The sequence below is a fragment of the Sparus aurata genome, chromosome 4 (genome assembly GCF_900880675.1).
Source record: "Sparus aurata chromosome 4, fSpaAur1.1, whole genome shotgun sequence".
NCBI classification, from domain to species: Eukaryota; Metazoa; Chordata; class Actinopteri; order Spariformes; family Sparidae; genus Sparus; species Sparus aurata.
In genome coordinates, this window is record NC_044190.1 from 15,643,875 (window position 1) to 15,667,518 (window position 23,644).

Here is a 23,644-nt window from a genome sequence, read left to right on the forward strand (position 1 = left end):
CACGATAAAACTGATTACTATTAACAATAAAACCATTAACATTCAATTTGATAATTCTGTTATATTGATAAGTAGTTCACATGTGAAATGACAGACAAAACAATTCAGTGCTCAATCATGCTTGTGTTTTCTCGGCTCTTTCGAACACTGCATCATCACAGGTATATGTAAAGAGGGGCGTATTGATACCTTGAAAACTAAACCAAAATCAATATTGAATCCCTTCAAGTAAGTGTTTCTCCTAATAGTATTTGACTGGGGACAATGGAAATGTCAATAGCTTTTAATGTTGTTGTTTTAACGCCACGGGGCCTGTTTGCATACCTAACAAGTGTTTGTTAAGAGCAAAATAATCATCTCAGCTTCATCGCTGGTCACAGGGACAGAGAACGCAGCTGTATATTATTATTTATATTTTATTGTAATACATATCTACTAAATACTGTATGTATGGGTTTATCTGGATGTAAACAAAATAAAACACTAGGTTATTTTTGATCTGCATTTAAGGGTCAATTCTGCCCATTCAGTGTGTTCTCATTGGATATTCTGAGCATGCAGATGGTTGTAACAACTGAGAAAAACACCTCTGCGGAGGTTCCAAGCTAAAAAAAAAACAAAAAAACACTGCGACAATATGTGAACGGGCAGCTCGGATAGATCTAATGAATTCAAGGCCCTTTGATTTGTGATGTGGCATTAAAGCTGCAATTACCAACAAGTCATGTTCTTCATATCCCTACTGTATAAAGGCAGGTGTTAGCTGTATAAGTTGTATCACATAAACCGTGTAAAGCATGGGAGCAAATATACACTGAAATACTTGTGAACATTTTTCAAACCTTTATTTAAACAGAGAAGAGCCATTGAGAGTATGCTCTCTCTTTCAAGGTCCCCCTGCATGAAAAAAAAAAAAAAACATATATAACATGCAAACATATGATACACGTATATACCCGACTGTGTACATAATAACAAGGCCATCCCTTTTTCATATAGCACGTATAAATTGCATCACTGTAGTCCATGATGAATAAAAATAGAATGTGGACTCTTACCGTGCACGAAAATAAGGTTTCGGCTCAACTTCTTAATATTTCTTACCCCTTTTAATCCTGATTTATACAGCATGTCCCACCGTATGCTACGTCATTTGTCACTGTTTACTTTGGTGTTGGCTTGAGGAGAGCTGCAGACAGATAAACTGTGTGTCTCCTCTGATACACAGCGTTGTCAGCTGCTTCGTTTCATCTGCCAGCAAGGGAGCTGGACAAGGCCTCACAACAGGAAGTGTGAGTGTGGAAACAAGGATTTATTCCCCCGCCGGCTTCCCACCGATAGATACTTGTATTCACTGGAATGAATGGCTATTTTCCATGTCTATTTTCTTTGTCTCTAATGGTGCATTGTTACATTACAAACCACTTCTCTTCTCTAACAACTTCTGTGCGTTCAAAGAGTGAATGGAATAATGTATGTTTATATAGATGAGCATATAATAGAAAAAGCACAATTAATATAACCAGGAAACAACCTTCAACCTTCGTCTAGCGATAATTTTGCCATTTATGCCAATTTATGCCACATGCGTGAGAGTCCGTGCTATCTAAGTACACAGTGCTTCATGATTTATTCATACTTAATTACATACAATTACAAATGGAGAGCCTCCTCCAAAATCTCTTATGTTAATAACTAATGTAACTGGACAACTCTTCAGCTCCCCTGTATTTTCATGTGTATTTACTGTCTTGAATAATTTAGATTTTTTTCATTTCATTTTGCTCAGATTTATGAATAATGCAGGACCACATTTGGTCTCTTAGGACAGCGATGACCAGTATCATGAAAGCATAAAGGTGACAAACATTGTGGAATATATGAGCTTCCCAACATCATTCTGTTCACACTCAGCACTAAATTTGAAGTCACATGATGTGTACAGTAAATCCTGCCGGCTGATTTGTTCTGGCTGATATCTCTACCATCTTTTTTGAACTGCTCACTGTTTCAAGGGACAAATGTTTTTGTGATTTATGATGCATACTGTATACGCACTATACATATATTTTACACTTTCTGCCCATGATTTCACATTCATCAATTTTCTTTTCAATCTAGAGGCAGATAGGAAGCACTTGTCCCTGGAAATCGAGCTATTTATGCCTAAATTACCAATTTGTTCATGTAATCAAGTGTGTTTTATACATGTCTTCTAAATATGAATGCAAGCAAACATTTCAGTAAGAAGAACACCACATGTTGGTTATAAGTAGCACAAGCACCAGTAGTTGCTGCTTCATACAATCATTCTAATCATCTGTTGTCTCTAAACACTGCAGGACTTAAGGAACAACAGAAGCCTTTTTAGCCACATGGTATTTTGCCCATAATTGACCATTTTCTGATATAAAGGAGGCATTCAACCATCTGAGCCGGTACGTTCATAGAGACTTTTGTCATTTTCTCCCTGCACATTTTGTTCTCGCTCATCATTTTAAAATCTCCACGGATGATTCAAGTTATAATTCAATATTGTTCAAATGAATCCGCATGCACCTTCGCAGTGATTCGGATTCAAGTGTCATCGACGAGAAGAGGGACTGCTCACAACATTTCAGCTTTTCATTCTTTTAAGTTTGCAAATTAAATATCCAATTTGGCATTATGGAAAAGCCTGTGTAGCTCCCCTATTAAAAAACTCATTTTCGTTTTTTCAACCCAGGCTTTAACATCACAAAATACAGGAGAAGAAATCACAAGGGGCATTGAATACTTTTCTGAAAGGTAATGTGTGACATTTAAAAATTGAAGGGTGACTTTTTAAAATAATGGAACCGCACCATTTTTATCTCCCTGTAATTGGTTTTCGAATATTATCTTGAGTGCATAGTGCGACATCAGAAAGGTTGCGATTCTTTTTAGTGAGATCAAGGCGGAATTTTGATCTTGCAGAATGTTCCAGTACATCGGGACCAGCTTTTCTGCCACTAATTCAGGCATTTGTTACTAAATGGATGGCACTACGCCATTAAATGTAAGTAATTAAAGTCATTAGCTTTAATGGCAGAGAGTCTGGCGCTCATCAATTTTGTACTACTCCACTACATGTGTGAACTAACCTCACTGCTGTTGTTGGTGCTTGATTTCTTTTCCTGTTGTTAGAGGAACAGGGAGGGAGGGAGGGAGGGCAGTGATAGGAAAAGGGAGAAATGCATTATTCATATAAATTAGATGCTGCTACTCCAGTGTAAATCAGCATCCTGCTGGAGGAAATGGAGAAAGACGGGAGATGGAAAATGCGATGTCCACTCCTCCCACCGGGCCACAGCATCTGTCCCTGAACAGCCTACTGCCAGTTCTCCAAACATGAAGCATGTGTGAGGCCTTATCTGTTTGCCTCTGATGGGCTGCCAACATTCAGGGCTAAGGGGACAGCAAGGCAGGCGTGCATCACCTCTCCTTCACCAAAGCCACTGGCCGGCCACTGATATGAGCAACAATTTCCTGTCTGGATGCTCTCTCTTACACACACACACACACACCAGGTACTTAGATATGTATAAAACATGGGCTTGCCCATGTGCGCTCACTCATGTTTATCTCCTAGAGCCTTGTTGGTCACTTGCCTCGCATGCTACAATCTCTTACTGGAGAGACAGAGGATTTTCCCGGCTGAGCCACGTTCTACCAGCTCTACTGGATTACTAGTATGCAAAAACAGCTTTCCCTGATATCTTCTATTTTCAACATGCACCTGACTCCCTCTCTCTCTCTCCTCAGTCACAATCGTCCCTTGGTCAATTTCCAACATGCCACACAGGACAGGAGGAAATCACAGTGATTAGGTGGTGGGGAGGTTGACAGTTGAGGCAATGTGCAGATTGGCTGTTGTGACTGGTCGCATTCGGCAAGGTGGAAGATACAGGGCTAATCTGAGGCCGACAGTGGCTCTTTAAGCTGTCAGGCAGCAGTTTGTCCTTCTGTTCATCGCCTCAGTGCATTCACAGTCCAAGAAGTCATGGGCAGTGGAAGTCAAATGGGTGCGTCTCAAACTAGTTCAGAAGGTAGTCAACTGCCTTGGGACCCAGACATATTCCGGGGTGTCCTAACACTAAAGCCGTTCCAGTTCAATGGAAGTTCAGCTGCCAAGAAAATTCCCACATTGCAGTGTAAAAACCAGTGAGCAGCATTGCTATCACCTCTCACAGGCTGCAAAACAGTCTTGCTACACTAGTATTTCACTTTCACTAGGGAGCTGGTTAGGCCAAGGCTGCCAGACCAAACTCATTTCCAACTGTATTGTTGCAGATACATAAAGTATGGTAAAGAGTTTGAATATGTTCTTCTTTATTTTTCAAGGTTTTAAGGTAGTTCTACCTCCAGATGGCACGTTGATATTCAGGAATATTCACAGAAGCAGTAATTGACTGTGTTTTGTATAAAAGTAGTATTTTTTAGTAATTACCCAGAGGAAATCCTAATCAGACAAGACAATATTATGTTCCAAATTAATAACTATTCATTCCTTTGTACAGTATGTAGAAGGAATCAGGCCATAGAAATTGACCAAGCATGAATCTGATATAACCCTGAAATTATATCAGGGTTATATCAGATTCACGCTTTAAGGTTCTAAAAATTTGAATCAGAGATGGGAAATTTCATTGGTTTGGGTTGGCAGCTACATATGTGAGTTAGGCAGTCCGAGAAGATTTTCTGTTCAATACGAGTAGTAATATTTCTCTCACAGGCAAAGTAAAATTGCTATTTTAATTATTTTACAATTGCAGAGCTACACTTGCCATATTAAAACAGTCAACAATTAACCAATTTCCAGGCCAACAAAGCATGAAAAACAAAAGCAATAAAACCAGAAGCAACCCCATACTCCCACAATGTTGTGCATTCTTGATATTACAAGGGGTCAGGGCACAGTATGCACTAGCAGACATAACAAATTACAAACCTAGCCTGTGGAGCACTCTAAGCTAATGACAAATTAAACAAAATAACAATGTGACCTTAAGGCAAACATACAAACCTGCGATTAGTGCAGAGTAAATCACCCACATTATAATAAATCACAGTGTACATTGTGTCAAGTCACACCCAGACAGAGCAGTTTGAATTGATTTGAGGGTTCCTCCCTCAGCCAAGTTGCCGGGATGAAATGTTTACAATTAACATTTCTCCAAACCACTGATATGTTCACAGTTGTATGTGTTATAAGCCATGTACCATATTGACTTTTACACAAAACATGCTGAATTATATTCACATTACATGTGTATTACCTGACCTTCATATAAGTAGATGGACAGGATGGTAGTCGAGTTTCAAACAAATCGGCTGTCCAGCCAGCGACCACAGTTTGAGACGGTATTTTAACATTTTTAAGTGTGAATGCACTGGGTTTTTTTTTGTTTGTTTGTTTTTATTATGGGCAACAGCATTTCAATGTGTTAGTTTGACAGCACTGGATAGTGGGTCAATTTCCAGCTGTATTTGTGTGACAAACAACAGGTATTTTAACACAAATACATGATCTCTCCCCAAACCTTACCAAGTGTTTTTTGTTCCTAAACCTAACCAGGTCATAAGTACATTACACATCAAATGTAACCTAAACTTTTAACATATCCATGGTTTGCAGAAACATACATTGCCAATTCAATCTGGTGAGTGAGTTGCCTCCTCAATGTCATTGGTGCTGACACTGAAAATGTTGATGTCATTGGTTGTTGAACAGGAGCTTGTCATGAACAGGGTATTGTGTCAATAATAATTACAATATTGAAGTAACAGCAGCAATAACGACAATGCCAGCAATGTAAAATTATTTATGTCTTTGATTGTGACTTTAGCCAAAAAAGGCATTTGGCAGTAGGTTGAGCTCAGACAGCCACAATGTCTGCTTGTCCCTGTTGTTGATCTAACCATGCACAAGCTCTGAATCATGTCACAGGTCATTGACTCTTCAGCGTCCCGATAGGCATGATTCTCTGAAGCAGCGGTGTAAAGTGTGAAGAAATGCTCAGAGTCAGTAGAGTAGAAATATAAAAAAATGTGGGCACACTGTTGAGCACATGGTAGTGCAGTGGCCAGCTTTGGTTTTGGTTAGCAACCATGTCGATCTTTTTGAACTCTAAGTTTGGACAAGAAGCGCTGTTACTCACTGGATTACTAAAATATATGTTTTCACCTCAATGTACGAGGAAAAGGTACCTTGAGTTGACAGTTGTATTTATGATGGCTCTACCTTGTTACATAACTAAATGTCGAGATTCAAGCTTCATTTAATTGTCATTGTGCAGCACTGGATTGTGCAGTGAAATTATCCTCCACAAAAAAGGCATATTTTATAGTCTCACAGTCAGACACTGCATGAAAAGTGGGATTTTCATCCCCGTAAATGCCCAGAAATCTCCCTAATTTTTGGCAGTTAACGACGATTTACAGCCTGTGAACGTAGCATTCGCCACATATTGATGGAAACGAATCATGACGTATGTGGAGCTTGCGGAGGTGCTAATGGCTCTAATTAGCATATGAATAGCATATATATATATATATATATATATATATATATATATATATATATATATAGACATTCATGTCCTTGATGATATCATAAAGAAATAATAAAGAAATAAAACAAGTATATGTATATATATATATATATATACATATTATTTTTTTATTTCTTTATTATTTCTTTATGATATCATCAAGGACATGAATGAATTTAATGAGGAAAGGAAAATTTGCCAGGAAGGTGCTGTTTATTCAAAGAAAGAGCTTAATTAGCACAAAGGCAAATACACAACTGTGCACAAAGCGTAGGAGATCTGCCCAAAATCCTACAGCACCGTGAAGTGTCTGTTTGCCTCGGAGCTGTAGGTAACTGGCGGCATTCTGTCTGAATTCGGTCCATTTTGCAGACGTCTGTGGTGGGTTGCCCTGTACTTCGGAATTGCCTCTAATCTCAACTGCAGCGTGGCTGCAAAAGGACGGAGGTCGCACAATCCATCCAAACACCCCGCCGTCTTCCTCCTCAGACATCAGGTCTCTGGTGGCGCACTTCCAAAGGTCAACCTCATCCTCAGCTAGCACTCTGTCTCACTTCTAGCCGCTCCTGCGTACTATCTCGTAATGTCTTAAGGCCACCACACACCGCCCAGACTCAAACCAACTGCCTTTATTCGACCACTCCGTTGCCTCTCGTTGCACAGGTAACTTTTGATGCACGTAAAGAACACGCACTTTTGATGCCCCAGTGATGGTGAACGTAAATTCCCATGCTATAAACAACTGCCCCATAACAATGCACAACCCCAATGCATAAAACAAATCAATAAATCATCAGAGCCAGCCGCTCCATAATAAAAACGTGTCTTACCGTCACGCAGTTATCCATGTCTACCTCTTCATCCTCCTCCTACTCATATTCCACTGTCCTGTCTTTCTCCTGGTGTGCTGGCTCAGCTGTGTTGTTAACATTAGTGCTAGCAGTATTAGCGCTAGTGCTAGTTGAAGCTGCATTTGAAAACAAATCAGTCAGCCAACAGTGCCCGCTGAGATTTCTCTCTTTTTCTCTGCTCCCCCCTTGTGTCACTTGATGCCTCGATTCATTTTTTTGGTAGCTTAATCTCAGTCAACTTCCAACTTCCAACAACCATGCAGATGGTCTACTCGATTCAGTCTTGAAATTCCCAAAAGGCATTGCTTCATTTTAACTTTTGCAAACAAATAATCAAATAAAAAAAATGCAGGTATATTTGTTTTATTTCAAACGATGCATGTTTTTGAACATTTGAATAAGATGGCTATAATGTTTAGTATGAAGGAATTGGAGAGATTTGGTTTTCATTTAGTGTATGAATTTTATTGACTCATGTAAGGGGGCCAAGAGAAACGATCTTGCAACCAATCAGAGAATCCAATGGCTCAGATGGCCGACAGCCAACCTTCTCACTTCACTTCACTTTCACTTTGTATGTTGAATCGGAGCAGACAACGTCCGCACGGTTCCAAAAGCTTCCAACGCAGCTGAACACACTGAACAGATTTGTTCCCGACCTCGTCCGAGTCTCCCCAAACCTTCAGACGTCCAACGGTTGGGCCAGTGTGTTCCTGCCTTTACAGGCAGCTGGAAGACAATTAAATAAGAGTAGTTTGAATAAAAAAAACGTAAGTCACAGTAAAATTAGACAAGAAAGGAGAAAACAGTAAAAGTTACTTACACACAATGGCATCATTATCAGCATCATGTAAATCTGGACTTGCAGACATAGCTCCGAGCAAATAGGAGGTCACAGCCTCGTTAAGAGGTGAGGTTAGTCTGTAAAAACAAAATGCTCACAGCGATAAACCTAGTCCCTCTGCAGCAGGGAAGCGCCCTCTGTCAGCGACACTCTCCATGGCGACCTGGCATAGCTCCTCCAGTTAGCGCAGGCCTCCTCCCGACAATGACCGTGCCGCTAGCCTAGCTCCTGCTAGTCAAGGCACGGAGTCAAATGTTGAAAAATAAAAGAGTTACGAGGCGTAGCAAAAGTATAGAAGTAAGAAAAAACAAAGGAAAAACACGATCGTAAAAATGAGAAAACAAGAGAACAAGAGCGAGAGCAAGAGAGAGCGAGAGTAAGAGTAAGAGGGACACGATGTGTCCGTCTTTTAAGGCTTAGTAGTAGGCGGGTCCGAGGAGCGGCTTGGCCAGTCGCTTCCTTCGGTGATGTCACAGATCTAATCGCGGACTCATCAATTATTGCTGAATTAAACTATCCTTCTGAAAGTTTTAAGATCGCGGTTGACTGTTCACCTAAATCCACCGTGGTTTTTACATAAACCTTTCGGTTACATGAATAAATGCAAATAAACGAAATTGCTTAATAGAAAAAAAGGAATAATCACTTAGAATATATGAAACACATGGATACATAACCTCCGCCAGCATTGATGGCTCAAACCTGTTTCATACAGTGCTGACTTATACATTCAAAAAATATATCGGAGGAAAGAGAAAAGTATAGATAAACAAGATTATGGATTACTTTAATCAGGTATTAATTCAGGAATGTATAACTTGGGTTAGGATTACATCAGGAAGATTATAAACATATTAAAACATAGGTCTGGTCCTCCTGTGGAAAAACATATCATTAAGGCAAAGGTTAGACCATAGCTTGGTATCTTTCTTGGATTAGGAAACTGATCAGGACTCGTTTCACTTCTGCTGGTATGGAAATGTTTATGGCTCTCTTTTACGATCCTTGATTTCACGGTGACATGGGACCGTCAGATGCTGGTGGTTATCTTTGACGCAGGCTCTTGTCCTTCTAACCAGAAGTTGGGTGAAGGGATAGTTAGTCCACAGATAGGCTTTTGTTGGGAAGTCACGGTTTATAATATAAGAGATGATTTTGTCATGAGGTTGAGAGGGGAGAGTATTAGAAAAGGGAAAGCAGACCCTCGTGATAGAGGACACCAAAGGTTCACGAGGAGGGGGGAGGTCACGCAGACCCACAGCCGGGCCTCCTGCGAGAAGATCAGCATGGGCCGGGTTCCTACAACGTTAATACCTTTTAGAAAAATGTCACCTGGGGTAAAACTCCCCCTGCTACCCTGATTTGCATGTGTATATGAAACCGGGTCAACCTGTGAGGTTAATGAAATATGTATATAATTACACAAAATCTGTTACTGCCTGACAAGAAAATGCCTCCAAATCCAGTGCAGACTGTGTGTGTAGCCTGGAGCTCCTCCTTTTTGATTTCTTCTTCTGTGGTCCACACTATAAATGCTTCCTGCGCCCCCCACCTCTGCCCTTTTGTACAATTCTCCTGCGGGAGAGGTGGGTGACCTTATTTCATTCAGTTGATAATCCTGAACCATCCTAATGTTTCTCTTTGTTTATTATTTGTATTTCTGGTCTCAATGTTAATGTCATGTCTGTTCCTGTCTAATAATGTATACATGTTAACAGAGTGGCATTTCAAAATAGTGGTTTTAACAGTTGAAAATCACTAGCTTGACTCTATGACAAACCGAACTAACTTCCGGGTTTGTCGATATCTTTATCTGCATTTTATTTGTATAGGAGCTCGAGTGGACTGTACGATTTACATGGAGGTTCTGCTTGTTATCTATTTTGTCAGGTATGTTTTGTTAAATATGTTGTTTGCTCACTGTATAATGATTTTGCCGCGTAGTTGCGGACGCCCTTTTGTACAATTCTACTGCGGGAGAGGAGCTCGAGTGGACTGTACGATTTACATGGAGGTTCTGCTTGTTATCTATTTTGTCAGAATAAACGGAGATCATCTCCAAAGAGGTCCCGGTGTCACAGCATCATGCAAACCAGCACAATGCAGAAGCTCACCGGTCACATATAGCTCACAGCATTTTCATTTAAATGTTAAAGCCTCCCCTAGAATTAGGGGGAGGGGGGTCATGGGGGGACAACTGCCAAGCAAGACCCACGTCAATTTCCGACACAATTCATGGCGACTTTCGGTGTTGCCTGCAAATTGCCGTGTGCCGTCGTAAACCTGAACTTCCACGACAATCTACAGCTGCTTACTGACGAAAATCCCACTTTTCATGCAGTGAGAGGAAATAAGCTGCTCTGTAGTCGGGTGGCATGGCAGCAGATTTACAACTGCTGTTGGTAGATGGGAACCAATGAATCTCTGGGCAGTTTTGGTAAAGTAGAGCCTTCTTGTCAAGGGTAATGCACAAACCATGCCAAGTTGTTTTGTTTTCATTCAGGATGCTTCCTTTTGCTGATCTGTAAAAGTTGACAAGAAGTTGGCACTGGAATTGAACCTACTTAAGTTTTTGTCCTCTGAACCGCCACCTTACTGTGGTGGAGGGGTTTGAGTATCTGAATGATCCTAGGAGCTATGTTGTCCGGGGCTTAATGCCCCTGGTAGGGTCTCCCAAGGCAAACAGGTCCTAGGTGACGGGTCAGAATAAGAGCGGTTCCAATGCCCCTGATGACAGATATAAAAAAAAAGAAAGTGCATGTCACCCAGAATGGTGTTACCGGGGCCCCACCCTGGAGCCAGGCCTGGGGTTGGGGCTCGCAGGCGAGCGCCTGATGGCCGGGTCTTAGCCCGTGGGACCCAGCCGGGCTCAGCCCAAAAGAGTGACGTGGGCCCGCCCTCCAGTAGGTTCACCACCCGCAGGAGGGTTCAGAAGGGGCCGGTGCTATGTGATTTGGGTGGCGGTCGTGGGCGGGTGCCCCGATGACCCAATCCTTTTGACGCTGACTCTGGCCATGGGGACATGGAATGTGACCTCGCTGGGGGGGAAAGAGCCTGAACTAGTGTGGGAGGTTGAGCGGTACAGCTAGAGATAGTTGGGTTCACCTCCACGCACAGTCTGGGCTCTGGAACCCAACTCCTTGAGAGAGGCTGGACTCTCTTCCACTCGGGAGTTGCCCGCCGTGAGAGGCGGTGAGCTGGTGTGGGCTTGCTTATAGCTCCCCAGCTCAGCTGCCATGTGTTGGAGTTTTCCCCAGTGAACGAGGGGGTCGTTTCCCTGCGCCTTCGGGTCGGGGAAAGGTCTCTCACTGTTGTTTCGGCTTACAGGCCGAACAGCAGTGCAGAGTACCCGGCCTTCTTGGAGGCCCTGGGAGGGGTACTGGGGAGTGCTCCAAACGGGGACTCCGTCGTTCTACCGGGGGACTTCAACACTCACGTGGGCAGCGACAGTGTTACCTGGAGGGGTGTGATTGGGAGGAACGGCCTCCCTGATCTGAACCCGAGTGGTGTTTTGTTACTGGACTTCTGTGCTAGTCACAGTTTGTCCATAACAAACACCATGTTCAAGCATAAGGGTGTCCACCAGTGCACGTGGCACCAGGACACCCTAGGCCGGAGGTCAATGATCGACTTTGTGGTCGTGACACTCGGGTGAAGAGAGGGGCTGAGCTGTCAACTGATCACCACCTGGTGGTGAGTTGGATCTGCTGGCAGGGGAGGAAGCTGGGTCTGGGAAAAGTTCGGGGAGGCCATGGAGGAGGACTACTGGTCAGCCTCGAGGAAATTCTGGCAAACCATCCGGCGCCTCAGGAGGGGAAAGCAGCCCTCCACCAACACTGTTTACGGTGGAGGTGGGGAGCTGTTGACCTCGACTGGGGATATCGTCGGGCGGTGGAAGGAATACTTCGAGGATCTCCTCAATCCCCCTGACACACCTTCCATAGAGGAAGCAGAGGCTGGGGACTCAGAGGTGGATTCATTCATCACCCAAGCTGAAGTCACTGAGGTAGTTGGGAAGCTCCTTGTTGGCAAAGCACCGGGGGTGGATGAGATCCGCCCTGAGTACCTCAAGTCTCTGGATGCTGTGGGGCTGTCTTGGCTGACATGTCTCTGCAGCATCGCGTGGCAGTCGGGGACAGTGCCTCTGGACTGGCATACCGGGGTGGTGGTCCCTCTATTCAAAAAGGGGGACCGGAGGGTGTGTTCCAACTATCGGGGGATCACACTCCTCAGCCTCCCTGGGAAAGTCTACTCCAGGGTACTGGAGAGGAGAATTCGGACCTGTTCCCGGTGCATGTTGGACTCCGGCAGGGCTGCTCTTTGTCACTGGTTCTGTTCATTATTTTTATGGACAGAATTTCTAGGCGCAGTCAGGGGCCGGAGGGGGTCTGGTTCAGGAGCCACTGGATTCCATCTCTGCTTTTTGCGGATGATGTTGTCTTGTTGGCTCCGTAGAGCCAGGACCTCCAGCATGTCCTGTGGCGGTTTGCAGCCGAGTGTGAAGCAGCTGGGATGAAAGTCAGCACCTCCAAGTCTGAGGCCATGGTTCTCGACCGGAAAAAGATGGCTTGTTCTCTCCGGGTTGGGGGAAAGTTATTGCCTCAAGTGGAGAAGTTCAAGTATCTTGGGGTCTTATTCACGAGTGAGGGAAGGATGGAGCGTGAGATTGACAGGCGGGTCGGTGCAGCGGCCGCAGTAATGCGGTTGTTGTATCGGTCTGTCGTGATGAAGAGAGAGCTGAGCCGAAAGGCGAAGCTCTTGAATTACCGGTCAATCTACGTTCCTACCCTCACCTATGGTCATGAACTTTGGGTCGTGGCCGAAAGAATAAGATTCCGGATTCAAGCGGCCGAAATGAGTTTCCTCCGCAGGGTGGCGGGGCGCTCCCTTAGAGATAGGGTGAGGAGCTCTGTCACCCGGGAGGAGCTCGGAGTAGAGCCGCTGCTCCTCCACATCAAGAGGAGCCAGCTGAGGTGGCTCGGGCATCTATATCGGATGCCCCCAGGATGCCTTCCCCGGGAGGTGTTCCTGGCATGCCCCACCGGGAGGAGACCCCGAGGAAGACCCAGGACACGCTGGAGTGACTATGTCACTCGGCTGGCCTGGGAATGCCTTGGGATCCTCCCGGAGGAGCTAGAGGAAGTGTCTGGGGTGAGGGAAGTCTGGGCGTCCCTGCTCAGACAGCTGCCCCCGCGACCCAGCCCCAGATAAGCGGAAGAAAATGGATGGATGGATGGATACGTTTTTGTGAGAAGTAGAGCCAGGGGTGGGTGCCTCATTCTTCAAGATTGTTGATTTCCTCCCAATATGCAATATATGGTGGTGTCGTAGTTATACACCCACAATAGACTTCTCTTGATGTCTGGGAGTGAAGTCTTGGGTGTAGACTGAGAACAGGAGGGGGCAGAGCACATAGCCCTGGAGCTGAAATCACCAAACATCATTCAGATGTAGCTGTTCTTATTAAAGATGAGTCACGAGAATACTTAGCCTTTTATTGTTGCCAACTGCTCTCCTTTAAAAAAGCGGCATTATCTAATTTTGACCTCTTCAACAAAAAGACTTAAATCAAACTCACAGACCAGTGCCCAGATGTATTATTTAGTTTGTGTTTGTTGCCATACATACATACATACACACTTAACTTTTTTACTGTATCAAGCTTTGAAAAAGATGCACAACTAACCACATTTAGAAAAGCTAGCTGTAACCTTGAACCTAAAGGGTATTCCTTTACTTCAACACTGTGCTCCACATTGAACATGCACATGATGAACAATTAATGCATAGATACAATTACAAGACCATACAGTACACTGTGTTCCTGGAATAAGAAAAGCTAAACAGTAGGGCTTATTGCTAATTTCGGGCTGACACAGTTGTCATTTTAACGCCCAGCGTCCACGTTGTGGAAATAGCAAATGTACTTTTGTCCATCTGTGCACCCATGGGAGTGTTGGTCTCAAAGTGTGGTCAGGTGCACTGATGGCAGATTGCCTAACCCTAACCCTAACAGCACCATAGTCCAAATAAAAGCTGGTCTGAAATCAAATGTGCTGTCAAATTTTAATTATTTTTAATGGACCAAATTTAAGAACAATTTATCCACGAATGGACCGTATAAGTAGTGAAAAGAACTGCCAAACATCACTGTTTCTAACCAACCAATGAGCAGCATTTTAATGACTTTCTGTTTATTGTATTATTTTTTAAATTAGCCTCCACAGTGTCAGAGGTATCTTTGTCAGTTACAATAAAATGTTTTTCAATGTGCCTCAGCATATCAGAGGTGAGAGGAAGTTTTATCAATGTGGATTTAATAGCAATCTTGGAGTCCAAATACCCAAGGCAATCTGTTATCCCAATCTGTCAGCCAGCGAGAGCTCACACTGCGGTTAGAATAACAACTCAACTGGTGACGGCATCAGATAGAGATGTAAAATGACTGTGTATACACAACTGTGGTTCTGTTAAATCTGATACCCCCTTGCATCCACAGTTGCAAATAAATTTGCATAAACGCACACGCACAGACACATAAAAAATGAAGCGCAAATGTGCAGAAACTGTATCTATCAAACCCACACAGATATATCCACAAATCAAACAAGCTGTCTCCAGCTGGTAGAATGATTTTTCTGTCTTCATCAGTCACATTAAGGTGCTTAGTGTTTGGTGTGTCTGCTCTTGACCTACTTGTGTGTATTCCATGAGCTGACTTTTCTGCAGTTAGTGTGCCAATCAGCCTGTAGCTCGGCAGTTACGTTTAGATGGCAAACAGGAGCAACTCTTGAAAATCTCTCCTGGGAAAAAAAGAAGCTCCTTCCCAAACAAAGTACTTGCATATGTTCTAGTTTTTATAACCTCATCCTTTCCTCATAAAGACTTGATCCTAATGGAATTCCGTAGTTTCATTGACTCGATGAGATGGCTGCTTGTCTGTCAAATTGACTTACCACATAATCAACTTATCACTTCTCTGCCAATCATAACAGAATCATCCATTATGTTTTATGAAGTATTATGGGTAGTCACCACTCATGGGTTTATTACAGGTGGCCATGTACATGTCATTTTAAAATCAGTAACCAGTCAGTCGGCATGTACCTGTTATTGCTGCAGTGTGGTGCAAACCAATCACTTAAAAAAAGTAAAAAGGACCCATTCAGTTTAGGAGATATGTTCTTGTAAACTTAACAATTTCAGTCTGGCTTTTGTCCCCTTCATGGCACTGAGACAGCCCTTGTGAAAATCACAAATGACCTCTTGATGGCATCTGACTCGGGTTTACTCTCCATCCTGGTTCTCCTCGACCTCAGCGCAGCCTTCAACACTGTCTCTCATGACATCCTTCTGGACAGGCTGGCCTCCAATGGAATCACTGACATCCCTCTGGCTTGGCTGAAATCCTATCTCACTGGTCGCACACAATCTGTCCAACACAAGAACTGAAAATCCTGCTCCTCTCCAGTCTCCAGCGGTGTTCCCCAGGCTCTGTCCTTGGCCCCCTCCTGTTGACTATTTACCTTCTGCCCCTTGGACACATTCTCAGGAAATTTCATATTCAATTCCACTGCTATGCTGACGATATCTCCACCAAGCCTTCTTCCACTCTACCACCCACAGCTCTATCCAACTGCCTACTGGAGATTAAATCATGGTTCTCACTCAACTTCCTTAAACTGAACAGTGACAAAACCAAGGTCCTCCTCATTGGTACCGGATCCACCCTTGCAAAGCACAACTCCTTCTCCATGTCCACCGACAATTTCACTGTCCCACCATCACCCCAGGTAAGGAGCCTGGGTGTCATCCTGTGGGGTAACTTATCCTTCAAAGCCAACATCAATAATGTTACTCTGTCTGCATGCTTCCATCTACGCAACATCAACCGCCTCCGTCCCTCACTCACGCTAACCTGCACTGCTATTCTCGTAAACACCCTAATTACTTCTCGTCTGGGCCGCTGTAATTCTCTCCTCCATGGTCTTCCTCGGAAATCACTCCATAAACTCCAACTGGTTCAGAATGCAGCTGCTCGTATCATCACCAGAACTCCCTTTGCTGAACACATCACTTCAGCCCTGCAGCAACTCCATTGGCTCCTTCACATTTCAAGATTCTACTCCTCACTTTCAAGATCCTTCATAACCTGGCACCGTCATATCTCGCTGAATTTACACTCTCCGATCCTCTTCTACCATCCAGCTCTTTGCCCTGTCTGCCAACCTAACCACCATGGGGTCACGAGCTTTCAGCAGATCTGCCCCCAGCCTCTAGAACTCTCTCCCACCAGACATTCCCACTTATGCCACTGTCTCCACTTTTGAATCTCGACTGAAAACACACTTATTCTGAGTGGCTTACTCTGTATTAGACTAATCATATAAACACACTTTTGCCTATTCTTTATTCCACTCTTTTGCACTATTCTAACCCCGGAAGCTCAACCCTGCCTAACCTGGCCCTGTTGACTTCCTGTATGGTGAGGACTTTGAGTATGAATTCTGTGCCGAGCTCCTGGCACTATGCAATTGGATCTTCTTGTTATGTATTAACCTCATTTGCACTAAATTGTGTCATATTTGTTGTACTGTTGTTTTTATGTGTGGTTTCCTTGAGTACTTTGAAAGGCTCCTCTAAATAAAATGCATTATTACTATTATTATTATTATACAAAAAGAGAATCCAGGCACAACATGTGCTCAGTTTCAGCTCAAATCCAAATCCAAAATCCAGAGGTGGGGGACTCGAGTCACATGACTTGACTCAAGTCGGACTTGAGTCGCAAATTTGAGGACTTGAGACTTACTTGACTAACACCCATGAAAGACTCGACTTGACTTTGACTTGGCATTCATAACTTGAGACTTGGCTTAGACTTGACAAAGATGACTCAAAACTCTTGTCTTTTCTTTCTTTCTTTTTTGAGACGTAAGTTTTGCCCTCTGCCACTGCATGACATGGTGCGTGCAAGCCTGGCAGGTGGCGGGCATGCCAGAGTGGCACTGTGGCGGACAGGATCAGAGGAGGAGAGGCAGCATGGAGGGAGTTCTGAAAATCTTTAAATTTGGATTCAAAGATTATTTCATGCGGGGGGGATTTTGACCGCCGTCTTGGTTAAAGCATGCGTATGTTTCAGATACAGCATCTTAAGTGCGCACAAAGCCATTAGTATGAATGTAGGCGCGTATTATGCGCGCTCAAAACCCAACACGACGGCGCGTAGGTAGTAGAGTGGTTAGAGCGCATGCCATGAACGCAGTGGACCCTGGTTCGAATCCGGATCCGGCCGGAGGACCTGTACTGCATGTCACATCCCCATCTCTCTCCCGTTTCCGATCTATCCACTGTCAAATAAAGATGTCTTTGCCTCAAAAAAATCTTGAAAAAAAAAAAAGAGCGAGCAGGTGGTCGAGTGGTTAGCGCGCATGCCATGAATGCAGTTGACCCTGGTTCAATTCCGGCCGGAGGTCCTTTGCTGCATGTCACATCCCCCTCTATCTCTTCCGTATTTCCTCTCTGTCTACTGCTAATAAAGGTGGCTATGCCAGAAAAAAATCTTGCATCTCTCTCAGATGTTGTGTCTGTGTCTCTCCTACTGTTTCTCATGGAGCTCTGCCCCGTTTGAAAGGATAGGAGAAGGAGGCCCATATGTGTGAAGACGTCGCCTCTGAGACGTAGAATGTGTTTTATAGAAGAGAAACACCCATTTCAGGACAGAACCAACATGTCCTATGATTTTCAGCCTCCTTTTATAGAGGGGGAGAGGGAACAATAACTGAGAGTAATATTCTCAGCTGTCAGGATGTGCAGTATGAGTATGCTGCAGTTCCAGGGTTGATATTAATCTAATCTTATTCGTGTATTCATTGGTTTAAAATTCTGAAATTGATCAACTATGCAGTGACATCATATTATTGACTAACCACCTTCTTCTGTTTACTGTCTCTACGGATATAAAGAATACATTCATGCGAACTTCTTGTGACTTGCTTGACCTTAGCCATGACATGACTTGACTTGCTTGAGTAATAACAATGACTTGACTTGACTTGCTTGATTTTCATCACAGTAACTTGGGACTTGCTTGAGACTTGAAGGTTAAGACTTGAGACTTGCTTATGACTTGCACGTGTGTGACTTACTCCCACCTCTGCCAAAATCTGGGGCAGAACCATGAAGAGACAATGGACCTTTACACAAAAAATGCATAGCCAGTTATTATTTTACAAATAATTCTATTTTTACAAAATAAAATATATTACATTATACATGTCACACATGCATATTGTACCATATATTTTCATGATTACATCTAAAAATCAAATGAAATAAAACCTGACACAATAATGTAAGTTAACTTAATAACTGATTAAAACTACATGCTAGTATACGTAATAAAACAAGTTACTTTAGAAAAGATCACTTTTGAGAAGTTATTAAAAACATGTCACTGATTCTGCAACCTCAGATCTGCATGGAGCTCAGAGTCGAGGGGTCCTGTTTGCAAAATCTCGGTCCCCTTAAGCTTTGAGCCAGAACTTAGAAAAAGCCAGCAGAGCCCTGCCTGAGGACCCGATGCTACGCTATTGCTCACAGGCAAGCAGCAATTCAGCAATATAACTAGGGACTAAACTAAATGCTTTAAAGACAAAACATATTATATTAAAATCAATTCCAAAACTCACTGTTAACCAGTAAAGAAAGGCTAAGACGGGGCAGCTATAATTGCATCTGAAAAGATTGATTTTTGAGATGCTCCTCAGCTGATAGAAACATGATTCACCAACTTATGTAACTTGTTTTCCAAATGAAAGGTCACTGTTGAAAAATATGTTAGACCAAGGTTGCTGGCTGCAGGTTTGACAATCCTAGACAGAAGACAAGACCTTTTTTGTAAAATTGAGACAGACGTTTTAACATTTACCTGAAGAACATTTTGCAGACACCTGACGCATAATAACTCACGATGAAGTCACCAGTTTTTGAAGGTTATGCCATCCATACAATGGTGCTGAATCCTGTGCATATGTATGATTCATCCCAGGGGCACCAAGTATACACAGAACAGGTTGTTACCAGTATACCAGTATACCAAATGCTGAGCAGAAATTGAGGAAAATTCACAATCAAACCAAGTAGCTCATTTGTTGCTGTAATGCAGCTTCTGTGTTATGCCATCAATGGAAACCTGAGATAAATATATCACAGTTATTATGAATATTCACAAAAGAAACTTCCAAACAACCATCACTAAAACTTTAAATTAATTTGGTAAATTAAAAATTCCAACAGTCAAGACCAGGTTTACCGAAGAGTAGGTACAGGAAGGAACACAACAATACAGTAGTTTACATTAGATAAACACCTTCTTGGGTACAAGACCAAACCTTTAGTTGGGCAGTTGTTTCCCTTAAAATGTACAGTGAGCACCCTCAAAATGGGGTTGCGGTGCCAAGGAGGATCACAGGTGAGATGACCAATCTGGAGTTTGATTTAATTTAGTCTGTTTGAGAAGAAGGGCAGAAATTGTTAAGAAAACATGGGGGAGGCCTTAGTTTGATGACTTTTAGGAGGTTTATTAAAGTTTTTAAAAAGGCTCTGGGGTTTTGAAAGTTTGTTGCGATAACATTGGAAGACCTGTCTTTGTATACTGGTTTTTGTAAAGTAATTCTTTTAGAATTTCACATGACACCACCAGACTATCTTTTTTTTGTGACGTCAGCTTGTGCGCCTTTATTTCCTCAGTTTGATGTCAGAGTGTGTGCAGTTATCCCATTTGTTTACATGAGGCAATCTCATGCGATGGCGGTCAAGCCGGTCAGACTTCTGTTTGGTGGACTGTGAGATTTGCGTTTTTGCGTTAAAACGTTCACATGTAACATATTTGGTTTTTGACCTACTTCATTCATTGAAAGTGGCATTAACTTTAGGCCAGAATGAGGAAGGAAACCACGAATATATTTATTTTAAATACACAGTATTTTTAAGGTGTCGAATGTTTAAAATAGAAACTTATCATACAGCTGACCAAAAAAGGTAAAGCAAAAGTGGTGTGTGTTCAAATCTATTCATACAACTATCCATCTATCTGAGAAGAGTTGAATCTGGAGCAACTGTACTTAGACATAGTCCTAGTCAAACATACAAAGGTGATTATGGAATCAGGGTTTTCAAAAGAAAACAAAGAAAAAAGAAAAAACATCTCCATCCAAAAAAAAACATTTAGAAATGATCTCAATCCATACTAACACACATGAAATCACATATCCTATGGCCAATTGTGTGCCCTGGGTATGTGCGTGCTTTTGAAAACAGGATGCACAACATTTTCTCGGCGGGTGGTTGCTAGTTTACAGAATATTATGAACGAGGCAAGACAACATCACTGCTAACATAATCTGCCAGGATAAAGATATTTGGTTATTGTCAGCAGCAGCCTGTATGCACTGCCAGGCATGCCTAAAAAGCAGCCCAATGTTTCACATAAAAATATGGATGCAAAATATATATTTTTAAAATACTTTGATTATATTACAAAATGCACTTTAGGGGATAACAAAAGAATGCCTCAATGTAGAATAATGACACTGAAATATACTTATTTTACTGCCTCAAAAGTCCCTGATGAAATGGGAATAAAACTGAAGGTGTATTGTCACACCTTGACTTGCTGTGAGGGGAATGCCCCAAGTTACGTTCACTATCTCTCTAACCCACAAGAAGCCTGGTTGGGTCAACGACCCACAAGTGGCCCTAACGACTCTGAAACTCGGAGCTCAAGCGTGCCCTTAACGACTCTGTAAGGACCTCTTGTACGAGAGGTGAAACGTCTTCAAAACACTGAAACAAGTCCAGTTGCCTATGATACAACGATTAGATTTACCATGACCTGGATGACTGAGTACCTTCGTCTTCGTACTACATAATAGGATTGCTAAAGCCATTTTAAGTCTATTTTTCTTTCTTTCTTTGTCTGTTTGTGTCTGAATATGCAGAATTAAACACTAAATCAATACTCAGAGTTCACATTTGCCTCTGATACAGTGGTAAGACTCGAAGCGAAGGTATCTGTGTCATTTCCAAAAATCACAGTTTCTGCCTGTACAGACATAAACTGTGACAACAGAGTTTCTGAATATTTTCACCCTGGATGGAGTTTTCAAAAGCTCCATTTTCAGTAACCTAAAATAGGAAAATAAAATTTTAATGTAAGTTTGTTCGAAAGGACACAATAAATAGAAAGAGCTTGGTTAAACAAAAACCTGTACATGAGTGGACAGGGTTGTTGTAGATACTTGAAAACACTTCACCATGCACTCAAGAGGCCTCTTCAGCTCTAACTTACATGAGCAGAGTTAGAGTTATTGGAATTACCTGATGCCAAGTGTGAATGGCGGTTAATTCTTGTGGGAAGGGGTGACAGGACAGCACTGCAAGGGGGGCATTGTTTGTATTATGGTTCACATATGTTTAAATTTGGTTCAGTTAAGTGTTTTATAAAAATCATGATACCTTGCACAATAACTGACATCCAATGGTTGGAACAGGAGCTATGCTTTAGTAAGTCTCATTCTGTCCCGGCACGCTCACTGGAAATTTGTGTCAACAGTAAGACTTTTCAAAAGTTAATATTTACAATTTAACTCAGTCGTCCAATGCAAATTCATGAGGCACTCTGGAAATAGAGTCAGTAAAATGCGTTTAGCTCTAATCCCACAGCTCATGAGAGCACACCAAAATGATGAATTTCATTTTGCTCCTTTTGTGTCACTCAACGTTAAATGAGCAGGCAGGGTTAAAATCCCAGAAGGTTGGTATTGTCAAGGTAGCTTTAAGCTGTGATTGCAGGCAGGCTTTTATTTCTAGAAGGTATCTGAAGCGTTCTGTGTAGTTATATAAACATCTCCTGTGCAAAGATGATGAGGTCTCCATGGCATCCTTCCACTGCAGTGAACTGTCTGTCAACATAATTACTATTCAGATTAGTGGTGGAAGAACACAGCAGCTTCAGCTTTTTGGCAGAAGACACAGCAATCGTTTTTCTCTTGTTATTATTAAAGTAAAATTGGCCAATTCTGTGAAATAAATTGCCTCTAAATGCATATTGATGGTTACTAAGTCTCAAAAATAATACTTTGTCAGGAAGTATTTATTGTGTTTAAAGTACTGAGCAGTTGACATATGATTACCATCCTTCAGTGACATTTGGTATTTGCAAATGTCAGGTGTGTGTGTGTGTGTGTGTGTGTGTCTGCGCGCGCACGCACAACACCCAACTTGATTTGATAAAAAACATCCACAAACAGAAAAATACAGGACTCAGCTGGCTCAGCTGACACAGATGTACAGTAGTTGAGATGGTCACAGTATGTGTGCAGCTGTCAGAGGTGATAATAACACCTCTAACAGGATTACTTTCCCCACTTTCCTGCAGGGAACTGACCCTGACCATGACGGCCATCTTTGATAAAATTCTCCTGTAGCAGTTCAAGCTCAGCTGGGAATGTCAGTACCCCGAGAGTAAACAGCAGCTACAACATTCTCTGTCGTTACCACACACACAGACACAGACTCACACAGATCGTGACTGCAAACTGTCTTGCTGTGAATGCAAATACCTGAATGTATTAATATGTAGAACACTGTTTGCCTCTGCTACTTTGGGAAATGCTTCAAGCCAACAGGCACGCCTGCCTGTGGTCCCATTAAAGGCCCAGTGTGGAGGATTTAGTGGTCTTTGGCGCTGTGGTTGAAGATTGCGGCCAACTGAATACACCCCCCCCCTTCCAGAGAATATAATATTACATTTTTGCCAATATTATGTTCAATTTCAGCCTCTTAAATCCCCCTGAACCCTGCACACTGGACTGTTAAGATGCTACTTTGATTGTAATTTAAAAAGTTGTACTCTGCTCCATCTTAGAAACCACAAGCTTTCTTTATCTCATAGAAGGTTTTACCTCTTGGGGCAATGGCCAGTGTTTTTAGGCGTCTGGTGTGGCCAAAAGATATCCAGATGGCTGCCAAGATTTCCTCTTCCGTGTGCCAGACATTGTTTGCAGTCTGATAAGCATCTTGAGGCGTGAGATAGAGCAGAAGTTGAGATTTATTTGCATGTAAACTTAATGCAGATAAGGAAAAAAAGATTTTGAAAAGGTCAATTTTCATGAGGCAACTGCCACCACTCAAGCTCTCCATGTGTTTATCTGCATGCAACCAAAGCTAGGGGTGGGTAAAAATATCGATTCATCAATGCATTGCAATATATTTTTTCCCAATTCAATATCGATTCAGAGGATTTTATGAATCGATATTGAATTGGGAAAAAATATATTGCAATGCATTGATGAATCGATATTTTTACCCATTCC